We start from the raw sequence: 13,172 nt of genomic DNA on the forward strand, positions 1-13,172 counted from the left end.
CAATGTTGGAAGGTTAATACAGATTTTTGTTTTTGTTATATATTTCAAAAAAAATTTTTTTATTTTTTTTTATTTTCCCAGTCCAAACATCAATACAGAGTTTGGCTATGATTTTGCTATAGAATAAAATTTGTGAACCAAAAACAACAGAACACTATAATCACTAAGGCTAGCTAAAGAATCGTTCTTTATAAAAATTGAATGATTTATTCTATTTGTATCTATATAGATCATTTTGTGGGTTTATTCTTTTCCTTAAAAAGACATTTTAAGCCTTCACTTATTTTTTTAGATTTATATTCAAGTTAGTTAACATACAGTGTAATCTTAGCTTCAGGAGTAGAACCCAGTGGGGCACCTGGGTGGTTCAGTGGGTTAAGCATCCAACTTTGGCTCAGGTCATGATCTCGCAGTCTGGTCCGTGAGTTCAAGCCCTGCGTCAGGCTCTCTGCTGACAGCTCGGAGCCTGAAACCTGCTTTGGATTTTGTGTCTCCCTCTCTCTCTACCCCTCCCTCCCCCTCTCTCTCTCCCAAAAATAAATAAACATTTTAAAAAAAGGTATTTTAAAAAAGGAGTAAAACTCAGCGATTCATCTCTTACCTCACACCCAATGCTCATCCCGAAAAGTGCCATCCTTAAGGCCCGTCGCCCATTTAACCCACCCTCCCCACCCACCCCTTAAGCTGCCCATTTAAAAGACACAGTAATCTCCATTAGGAATAGCTTCATTAATTCTATCCCTATATAAGAAAGAAGCAGATAAACCAACTTTAATATACAACACATTAGCATTTATAGTTTTTTTATAAACAAAAAGTCCAACACAGTTCATGTCATTTGCATCAACTTTTTACTGACCCTTCCACCTGAGAGAAGTGATGGGGTTCATCTGCAAAATATGGGTAAGTTATGGAACACAGTGAGTGAGACTGTCTTTCAGAATGAAGAATTGAGAGGTCAAAATAGAAAAGAACCAACTCACATTTTAAATGTGATGATTCCACTAATGAATAGTCCAAGATATTTGCCAATTATTCTCAACTGCCAGAAAACATAATTTTTTTTCAATGCACACATGATATTGAATAATTTAGATCCATCATATTTGATCTTTTTTCAGTATCCTTCAGTCATTGTTCATAAGGTGACTTTTTAACTGAAGTTTGTGATGTAATACGTAGCCATTGTTCAAATCAATATCTTTGACTTCTGCATTATAGAACAGAAATTTTAAAATCTTTTGAAATTCGTGTTTCGGGATTTTGTACATGGTAACCAGCCAATTGTGAAACTTGACTGCATATAATTGTACTACTTAGAACAAATGTTTTGCAACCACCTTTAAAAGATGTTACACATTTCAGTATTTTTACAATGTCTTCTTTAGAATGTGTGAATATTTGTCAGGTTCAGATGAATTATGTAACAATGAAACCTCAAGCTGTTATGAAGTGTACAGTTTATGATTACTTTTGTAAAAGAAAATGGAAAAGCACTTGAAATATAATTTTACTGTTTCCTATGTATTTTGAAAAATAAATAAAGTGATTATAAATTATTTTTGTTTGTCCTCGAAGAAAATACCTTTTTCAGATTTCATTTTGAGACCTTTCCTTTGATAAAATTTTCTTTAGCAGTCATTATTTTTGGCACTCCAAAGAAAGCAGTGTAATTTATTGATCAATAATTCACTAACTCAAGCAACTGAATACACCTTAAGAATCTCAATACACACCAATTTTTCTTTCACAAAACTATTAATGTACGGTCCTAGATTATTTCTTTCCATTGAGGAGTAAGGAAATAATCATTACCTGAGTGTTAAAGAGGTAAATACTAACACATATTAGCTACGTTTGTTTCATATGCAAAAAAAAAAAAAATCCCCATAAATAGAAAGTGATCTAGCTGCTGGAGTATACCCATTATTTTGTTCATTTGTTCATTTTGTTTTTCCTCAGATTTTCAGAAATATTTTCATAAGGAACAACATAGGTGTTGCATCTAGTTTTAGGTGGTCAACAGAGCACTTGACTCAAAAGGAAATCATGATCATTGATAAACTGGATGTTCTATACTAGAATCATTGTTCAAAAAAAAAAGAACCAGCTCATAAGAAGCAGCAAGCAAATCAATCTATGCCTCTGGATAGAATATAGGATAAAGAGTTAGTGATGTGACCTGTCTGGCCTTGCTTAAGTTTCTACACCCAAAAGTGTGTGGAGCCCAAATGAAATCTAAGTTGCTTCTGAAAAGAACAAATGGCTTTTTCTTTGTTAGTATTTCCAAATATCTCCCCAACACATGTTTAGATTTCTATTCACATTGATTTAAAATTTAATTTCCACTAACAATATACGATAGTTTCTAAGTACTCTAGTCAGTACTTTTGGTGTTATTAGAATCTTTGCCAATTTTTTTTTAATCTTTGCCAATTTGAACATGACAAAAATATCTCTTCAATGTTTTCTTATTTCTTTTTTTTCTAGTGGTATTGATCACTTTTCATAGGTATTATTTGAAAATCTGGATTTCATTAAGATTTTCCCCATACTCTTCCTTATTGATTTTCAGGTATTGTTATCCCATTTTTAAAAATTTTAATTTTATTTATTTGTGAGAGAGAGAGAGGGTGTGAGTGAGCAAGAGGAAGAGAGAGAGGGAGAGAGAATCCCACGCAGGCTCTGCACTGTCAGCGTGGTGCCAGGAGAGGGGCTGGAGCTCACCCAATGCAAGGCTCAAACTCATGAACCATGACATCATGAGCCGAGCCGAAGTCGGACACTCGACTGACTGAGCCACCCAGATGCCCCTATTATCCCATTTTTTTAAATGCAGACAAATTTTTCATTTGGTCACATCTTAAACATACCTCCATTCTGCTAACCACAAGGTATAATAATTAGGTTATAATCAGAAAAGCAATTTATATAATATATGTGATTAAAAATAAGATACATTAAAAAATATATGTGAGAAACATAAAGCAAAGTGCAATCAAAAGCTATCCTCTCTGAAAAGCATGAGTTGTTATTTGACAATTTGGGCTGTCACCACCTGTGTATCTGAAAGAATTTAAAAGCATTCAATTCATTAATAAGCAATTAAAAATTCATTTATGTGCTAGATTTGAACAGTTTTGATTCTATCTACTCTCATAAAATATACAACAGGACTATATACCCATCAATATCTACAGAGAATAAAGCCAAAAATCTGAACAGTAACCACAAATAGGACACCTGACAGTTTCTGGTTTTTTAACCCACTTTTCCTCCAAATGGAAAAATCACCAAAAGTTCCAAATAGGAGTATAAATTATGTGAACAGAATCAGTTCCCACTGTGAATGCACTTAGTGAATCTAATTGTTAGCTTGTATGCACTTTCGTGAGCAATTTTTTTTTTTTTAATTTCAGGACAAATATGACAGAAAATTTTATCCTAAATGGGAAGCTATGCCTGAGTGAGTGGCAGGAAATCAAACCAGAAAGTAAAGGACTAACACATAAAAATCATACCGAGAACACAAAACACAAACAAGCCACCCAATTGCACAGCTCCTGAGGGCATTGATCATACTGTAGTCTATGGAAGTGGTGCCTCTAGGAGTACAAAAATCTAACCAACTCAGTGAACAACAATGGAGAAGCAGTGCTAAAAGCTATAGAGTTACTTCAACCAGAAACTGTAACTGAAAGCGGGGGTCAAGGATTAAGAGAGAGTTTTTCGGTTTTGTCTTGTTTTAAATTGGGCATATTGCCTAAAACATACAGCTCATGTATGATGCACCAAGCAGTGTGCTCTATCTTAGCCCTAATCTACACAAAATCCCTATGAAGTATTACTGTGACCATTTTTGAATGGAGAAATTGAGATTCACATCAATTATGTAGACATACATACATTGAATGGTAGAGCTACAGCTATGAACACATGGTTAAATCATTCTAAAGTCTGGGCTTTTATTCTCTATGTGTCATGAAATATAAAAACTAATATTTATGCAAATTAAAAAATATTTAACATACACTGTTTCTTTTCTTTCTTTTTTTTTTCACTTATGCTGTTTCTTGATCATTACCACAAGGCGTGTGGGTTTTATCACTCCCATTTTACAGAGATGGTGACTGATTGAGAGAGGTTAAATGAAAGCTCAAGTTCACACAGTAGGTGGTGGGACTTGGCCACAAATCTAGGTCTTTGGCCCTCAAACTTCATGCACAATTTATTACCTGATGCTTTCTCAGCAGAACACAACACTAAACACGCTATGAAACAAGAGAGTACTTACTGGTTTTTTGCCTCTGTAGATAACTCACCAAGATGAAAGATGTATAAACTTCAATGACTTTTACTTTACTCATCTATAAACTGAGATAAGTTGTGTCTGTCCGATCTACCAATTAGTTAATGTATGTGTCATTTTTATAATATGTAAACCACTATGCAAACAGTAGGTACTAGTTTTTGTCACCAGTACCATTCCTAACATTAATGCCTAATACCTATGGATGGGACAAGTATTTCTAAGAGCCATAAGCTGGGTGTATGCGCAGATCAAGTTGCTACAAAGGAGGGAGTAGATACCAAATTGACCCTGACCTTGCAAAAAAGGGCAAAGAAGGTAAGAGAGGGAGCATGATACATAGGCTCATGTCCTAGAGTCTTGCTATTCTTATGTCATTTCTAAATTATTTTTCCATTGCCACTATTTTAGTTCAGGCCATGAAACCTGTTATTTGAATTCTTCAAATCTTGCTAATTGGTTTAAAAACTTTCAGATTCTCACCAAACCATTCTCTACTACCCACTGCTATTAGGTCCACCTCTAGAAAACGCAACTCTGTACATCCCATATCCTTACACAAAAACCTTAAATGAATCTTAAAGGGGAAAAGAATGGTACCGGAACAACTAGAAATTCATTTTAAAAAGAATAATCTGACAACCTACTTCATATCCTACATAAAAAGTAATTTCAGACATGTCACACCTAATTGTAAACCTTAAGCCTATACAGCTTCTGAAAGACCAAGCAGGATATCTTTATGACCTTGGGGTAGGCACCCCTGGCTAAGACTTTCCATTTTCTTAGAAATAGCCCAAGGCAATTATAGAAAATCTTAAAATGGAAAGATTTAAATTTCCTCCAAATTGATCTAAAGCAACTCAAAGTTTCAAAGCCAGTCTAATCAGAACCCAAATGAGTTTTTTTTTATTTTGTTTTAATAGAACATGATGAGGTAATTCCTAAATGTGTATAGAAAAGTAAAGGTCTATGAACAGCCAGACTGCTGAAATAGAAGAAGGAAGAGGAAGAGTTGAGACTTACTCTGAAAATATCATGGCTTATTCTGAAGCTATAGTGAATAAAACAGTGTGACACTAGTGCAAGGTTAGACAAATAAACAAAACAAATGGAGCAAAAAGTTGTCAGACAGATATGGAAATGAGACGTGTGATAGAGAGGACATACTAGATCGTGGAAAAATGGAACTATTTATTAATAATTGCACTTGGAAGAATGGTTATTCATAGGGAAAAATACAGTCCACATACTAAATTCAACTTCCAGTAGCATTAAATATCAAAAACTTTCAAAATTCTATTGTAGAGTATAAATTTTTTAGAGACAGAGAATGACAGAGCATAAAATATGCTTGGTATTTTTTAAAAGACCAATGAATTGTATTACATCAAATAATTTAGCACCAAAAACAAAAGCAACAAAAGACTAAACAAGTAGGACTACACTAACTAAAAGCTTCTGCACAGCAAGAGAAGCCATCAACAAAATGAAAAGGCAACCTACTGAATGGGAGAAAATATTTGCAGATCATAAATCTAATAAGGGGTTAATACCCAAAATATATAAAGAATTCATCTGACTCAACAAGTAAAGCCAGTCAACCCAATTAATTGGTAAACAACCCAATTAAAAAATGGGCAGATGAACTGAACAGACATTTTTCCAAAGAGGACATCAAAATAACCAATAGGTACCTGAAAAGATGGTCAACATCACTAATCATCAGGGAATTGCAAATCAAAACCATAATGAGATATCACCTCACATTGTTAGAATGGCTATTATAAAAAGATAAGAATTAACAGGTATTGGTAAGCATGTGGAGAAAAGGGAACTCTCCAGCACCATTGGTGGGAATGTAAATTGGCACAGCAACTATGGAAAACAGTGTGGGGTTTCCTCAAATATTAAAAATAGAATTACCATATGATCCAGCATTTGCATTTCTGGGAATTTATCCAAACAAAAGGAAAACACTAACTTGCAAAGGTATCTGTACCCACCTCCTGCCATGTTCATTTCAGCATTATTTACAATAGCCAAGATATGAAAACAACTTAAATGTCTGTCATCAACAGATGAATGGATAAAGAACATGTAAAATATATATGCAATGGAATAGTACTCAGTCATCAAAAAAATGAAAACTTCCCATTTATAACAACATGAATGGACCTTGAGGGCATTATGTGAAGTAAGTCAGACAGAGCAAGACAAATACCATATGATCTCATTATATGTGGAATCTTATATATATACATATATATCATTAAGCATATTGTATCATTACACACACACACACACACACACACACACACACACACACTAAGTTCATAGATACAGAGAAGAGATGGGTGGCTGCCAGAGGCGATGGGATGAGGGTAGGGAAGGTGAAATTGTTGAAGAAAGGCAAAAGGTACAAACTTCTAGTTATAAAATAAATCATGAGAATGTAATGTACAACATAGCAACTATAATTAATAATATTGTATTGAGTATTTGAAAGTTCTTAAGAGAGTAGATCTTAAAGTTCTCATCACAAGAACAAAACATGCTGTAACAATGTATGGTGAAAGATGTTAACCAGACGTAGTGTGATGATTATCTTACAAATATCAAGTCATTATGTTGCACACCTAAAACTAATATAATGTATGTCAATTATACCTCAAAACTTAAATAACTTGTCATCATCAAAAAAAAACAAAAACAAAAAAAAAAAACAAAAAACAAAAAAAACTTCCAGAAGTGAAAAGGAAGCTCAAATTGGGGATAAGATATTTATAACACATATGACTAGCAAACGGTTAGCAGCAAGTTATATTTTAAAAAATCTTGGGGCGCCTGGGTGGCTCAGTCGGTTAAGCGGCCGACTTCGGCTCAGGTCATGATCTCGCGGTTTGTGAGTTCGAACCCCGCGTCGGGCTCTGTGCTGACAGCTCAGAGCCTGGAGCCTGTTTCAGATTCTGTGTCTCCCTCTCTCTGACCCTCCCCCGTTCATGCTTTGTCTCTCTCTGTCTCAAAAATAAATAAACGTTAAAAAAATTTTTTTTATAAAAAAAAATCTTAAATCAGTAAGAGCTTAAATAATCTAATTCAAAATGGGCAGAAACATGAAAACCATGAAAGGTGTTTTAATGAGGAATAAATGCATATGGGCAACGAACGTATAAAAAGATCCTCCACCTTATTAGTCAAGGAAATACAAATCAATCCTGTAATGAGATAGTGATATATTATATAGTATTAATTGACAAACTCACAAAGTCTAACAACACCAACTATGAAGAGATGGTGACTAATGGGATTCCTAATATATTTCTGATAGGAGACTAATAGTAAGAAAACTGTTTGGAAATATCTATGAAACACCTACCTACCGAGGATGAAGCAATCCCACCCTTGAGTATACACCCAGAGAAACCTTCATTCATGTGCATATAGTAAATAGGACAAGAATCTTTATAGAAACACTGTACAAAACAGGGGTGATAAAAGCAGGAAATGACCCACATGCCTATAGAAAGGGTGCTAGATAAAGAAAGTATGGCATATTCAACAACAAATTATGACATATCAGTGAAATAACTGAATTATTTCTACCTACAACATGGATAAATTTTAGTAATAAAACACTGACTAAAAACACTAAGCCTCTGAAGAATTTACATATACAATATTATATATATTTTTAATCTCTAAAGTATATTGTATCATTACAAACAGAAACTATGCACAAACTAACTTAGAGCAATAGAATAAAAACTGATAATTGAATAAGAATATACTATATACCAATGGCATAGAATTTAGAGTTTAGAAATGAGCCCTCATATTTATGATCAGCCAATTTTGACAATTTTGCCAAAACAATTCAAAGAGAAAACAACAGTTTTCTTAACAAATAGTGCTGGGACAATTTGATATCCACATCCAAACAAAGTTGGGCCCCTCCCTCATGCAATATACAAAAACTAAATCAAAGTGGACCAAATACCTACATGTAAGAGCAAAAATGATAAAATTCTTAAAAGAAAACATAAACATAAATTTCCATGACCTTGGAATTAGCAACAGTTTCTCAAGTGTGAAAACAAAAGCACTAGCAATTAAAGAAATAAGTAAATTGAACTTCATCAAGATTGAAAACTTTTAGGGGCGTCTGGGTGGCGCAGTCGGTTAAGCGTCCGACTGCAGCCAGGTCACGATCTCGCGGTCCGTGAGTTCGAGCCCCGCGTCGGGCTCTGGGCTGATGGCTCAGAGCCTGGAGCCTGTTTCCGATTCTGTGTCTCCCTCTCTCTCTGCCCCTCCCCCGTTCATGCTCTGTCTCTCTCTGTCCCCCAAAAAAAAAAAAAACAAAAAAAAAAAGATTAAAAACTTTTATGCTTCAAAGGATACCATCAAGAAAGTGAAAAGACAGACTACTAAATGGGAGAAAATATATGCAACTTATATATCTTATAAAAGCCTTGTGTGTCTAGATATATAAAGAACTCTTATAACTCAATAATAAAAAGATAAAGAACTCAATTTTAAAATGGGCAAGGGACCTTAAAAGAATTTCTCCAAAAAAGATATACATATGGCTAATAAGCACTGAAAAAGAGGTTCAGCATCATCAGTTATCAGGGAAATGGAAATCAAAACCACAATGAGAGACCACTGCACACCCATTAAAATGTCTCTAGCTTAAAGTTTATTTATTTATTTTGAGAGAAAAAGAGTGTGAACAGAGAGAGAGAGAGCATGCGCGAGTGGGGGGAGGGGCAGAGAGAGAGGGAGAAAGAGAATCTCATAAACTGTGAGATCCTGACCTCAGTCAAAATCAAGAGTCAAACACTTAACCAACTGAACCACCCAGGTGCCCCTAAAATGCCTATAATTTAAAAGATAGACAATAACTGGGGCACCTGGGTGGCTCAGTCAGTTGAGCGTCTGACTTCAGCTCAGGTCATGATCTCACGGTTCGTAATTTCAGGCCCCACATCAGGCTCTGTGCTGACAGCTCGGAGCCTGGAGCCTGCTTCAGATTATGTGTCTCCCTCTCTCTCTGCCCCTCCCCCCACTCGCGCATGCTCACGCGCTCTCTCTCTCTCTCTCTCTGAAAAATAAATAGAAAAACATTAAAAATTAAAAACAAGATAAATACTAACAAGTATTGCAAAAACTATAAAAAATTAAATGGAACCCTAACTGATGATTAACAGAAATACAAAATGGTGCAGCCACTTTGGAAAACTGTCTGGCAGTTCCTCAAACTTGTACACAAAAAGTTATCACGTGACCCAGAAATTCTACTCCTAAATATATCTCTAAGAAATATAAAAACATATGTCTGCAAAAAAAAACCTGCACATGGATGTTCAGAGCAATATCACTCATATTAGCACAAAAAAGAGGAAACAATCCAGATGCCCACCAACTGATGAACAGAAAGATAAAATGTGGTGTATCCACCTCATGAATATTATTTGGCAATAAATAAGAATGAAACACCAGTACACACTACAACATGGTGAACCTTGGAACGTTATGCTAAGCAAAAGAAGCCAGTCACGAAAGATACCAATCGGTACGATGATTCCATTTAAGTGAAATGTCTAGCATAGGCAAATACATAGAGGCAGAAATTAGATTAATGGATGCCTGAGGCTGCAGTGGATGTGGAGGCAGGGAAGACAGCAAAAGGGAGCAGGGTTACTTTGACGAAGATGAAAATGTTCTAAAATTGACTGTACTGATGAACGTGCCACTAGGTGAATACACTAAAAAAAATGAACTATACACTTTAAATGATGGATTTGGTATATGAATTATATCCCAATAGAGCTGTTGCTATAAAAAGGAAGAAAGGGGAAGTGAATGACAAAAAAAATCCAGGATAGTGTTTATTTGGAAGTGGGAGCTAGAGGAATAGAATAAGGACAAATAAATGTATAGGTATAAATATTAGAAAGAGTCTAATTCTTGATTGAGAGTTCATGGATGCTCTTTATGTGAATAATACACATATGCACCATACCTACAACCATAAAATAAAAGACGGCTTTGCATGGACCAATGAAGATAATTTGTCTACAAACGAAGCACTATGATTAACAGCATTCTGTGCAACTAAGGTCCATTTAAAAATTAATTTATTAACATTTATCCTGCTATATTCTATAAATCACATCCCCAGTTCAGAAAACTGGATTAGTGGATCAAATGTGATTGCTTGAATCTGTTACACAGAGATAAAAATGTAATTTTATAACCTAACATAATAAATGCCAGAATGAACAGGCACTGATCTCTTTCAATCTCTCTTCTACCAGGATCAATAATTAACATCTGTTCATTCCCCATGGTCCCCATTTCCCTCATGCTGATACTCCCTTTGGAATAAATTTGTTTCATTCTATTTACCACCACAGTCTCAGTCATTTTATAGACTACAAAGAAGTGAAAGCAAGAGTATAGATAGTAGCAGTGCTGGTAGAAGGGCCGACATATGAAACTGACAATGTAGTAGGGCTTGAGTAGAGTGCTCTTACATTATAAAATGTGGTTTCTAACTAGTCTCAAAACATGTGCAATCTAAAAATGTGTGTCTTCTTATTCACAACTGTGAAATACCAGTTTTGATGTTTGCTTTTTTGTTTGCTTGATTTGGGGATTTTTGCTTTTGCACAATTCTTTATTAGCCTCCTCCAGGGTTATGTTTCTCTTTAATGCTTCTGCTTTTGAAAAGGAAGCTGGGGATAGCTGTTCTCTTACTTGGCACCCTTAGAGCAAAAGCCCCAGCTCTAAACATGTGAGACAGGTTAGAGGAAAACATCAAATGTGAATCTGGGGGCACCTGGGTGGCTCAGTCGGTTAAGCGTCCGACTTCAGCTCCGGTCACGATCTCCCGGTCCGTGAGTTCGAGCCCCGCGTCAGGCTCTCGGCTGATGGTTCAGAGCCTGGAGCCTGCTTCCGATTCTGTGTCTCCCTCTCTCTCTCTGCCCCTCCCCCATTCATGCTCTGTCTCTCTCTGTCTCAAAAATTAATAAACATTAGAAAAAAAAAATTTTTAATGTGGATCTGGAAGCCAGTTTCAGCAAATCCCTCCAATTATTAGCCAAGTTACATTTTTGAAACACTGTTTCATGTAACCCATGATGAGATTCAATTCAGCGTGTTTTCAACAAACAATATCATTTATTACATGCTACCCCTTTGCATTCTTCATACAAATTTTTGGAAATTTCATATTTCATATGCATATGAAATGTTGCATATTTGAGATACATAGTGTCATATGAATTTTTTTGTTAATTCAGAGTACTTTGGAATTCTCTTATTCTATACAAAGCCTCATCATTGTTCAATCTAAAAGGTAAAATTTTCTACATCACTGAAATTCAAATTTATGTAGATACTATAAATATTAGCACTGATCTTATTTAAATTAACTTTGACTTATTAAAATTCATTAAAATAACCTCTTCCAGTTTTTCCAGCTGTCTCTTCAATAATAATATCTTTTTAAACAAATTTTTATATTGAAGCCAGCTATCTTACATGAACTGACAGCTGTCATTTATTTGTATATCAATATTTCCATCAGAAATGACTAAGCCCAAAAGAATCTAGCTACCAATGTCATACAGCCTTCCAGTCCTTATGATTCTATTTTAAATTTGCACAATTTTGTAGGAATATTATCTTATGAACTACAACATTAGAATAATTCTCCTTCTATAGATTATATCCACAATGAAATAGACTATCTTTCTTAAATATAGGCATAGTTGTCCAAGTAAATATACTAGCTAGTTGTGCACTCTAGTTGTTTAACCTGTTGGGAGTGATTAGGTAATTTAATTATAATTACATAATTATAATTCTCAGCAATAGTTTTACCATGAAATTGGCATTCAGTCCTCTACTGAATTATTTTCTGAAATTTTTCAATGCTGTTGTTCATTGTTGTCATTGTCCTTGTGTTGTTAAATTAGAATCTTTTGTATCATAAATAGCTATTTTTCATGGGTCCATTTTTATTGTTAAAACAAATGACACAATCAAGGGAATTCAATCTCCTATATATAAAATGGTAAGAAAAATCTGAACCAAGATGTTTTAAGATTTCAAATCTTGATTTAAACTTTCCCTGCTTTAATGATAACTTGGTTGATACTATTTCTCCTTTGTTTCAACCTCATATTAGAACCTCAATCTATTCTCATTATATTGGCACCATATGGAAACTTCTTTATAATATTCGCTTCACATCTTAACTTAGTACCTGAGTGCATAGAAATTGTTATGAAAATGTTAGTACAGGCTTTTGCATTGTTTAAAAGTCCTTAAAAGGTATCAAGAAAGAATTTTACCCAACCTCAGCCGAGATTTAGGGGATTTTATGTGTCATACATGAAAACATTGTACAGTATCTTCAAAAACAAGCAAGTATACTTAAACAGGCATGTAGGCAGGACATAAGCAGGACAGAGATGGTGAGATAGAAATACCACAATCAGTTGTGTTATTTCCATTTGCTTTCTGTCTGAAAATATTCCAGTGTTCACTGTGGCACACAGCAGACAGAAACATGATTTATCTTCTACGTTACCTTTTACCTACACTTTTGAACATTTTACCACATTTTAACAGTGGCACATTCTTCCCCTTTAAATTGTGGGTATGATACAGGACATATGTATTCCCAAATATCATTGAACTTATTCTTGAGATCAGAAAGTAGATCAATATTCTCTGAGTTTTGCAGAGAAAAAAAGTGATAACATCATCTGTACAAGATGAAATTTGCATTCAATTACAAGGACAAGAAAAGGTATTTCTAGATGTTCTAGCAACCAGAAAGTATAGTGTA

Source organism: Herpailurus yagouaroundi, unplaced genomic scaffold, assembly GCF_014898765.1.
Source record: "Herpailurus yagouaroundi ecotype Mexico unplaced genomic scaffold, PumYag 166, whole genome shotgun sequence".
NCBI classification, from domain to species: Eukaryota; Metazoa; Chordata; class Mammalia; order Carnivora; family Felidae; genus Herpailurus; species Herpailurus yagouaroundi.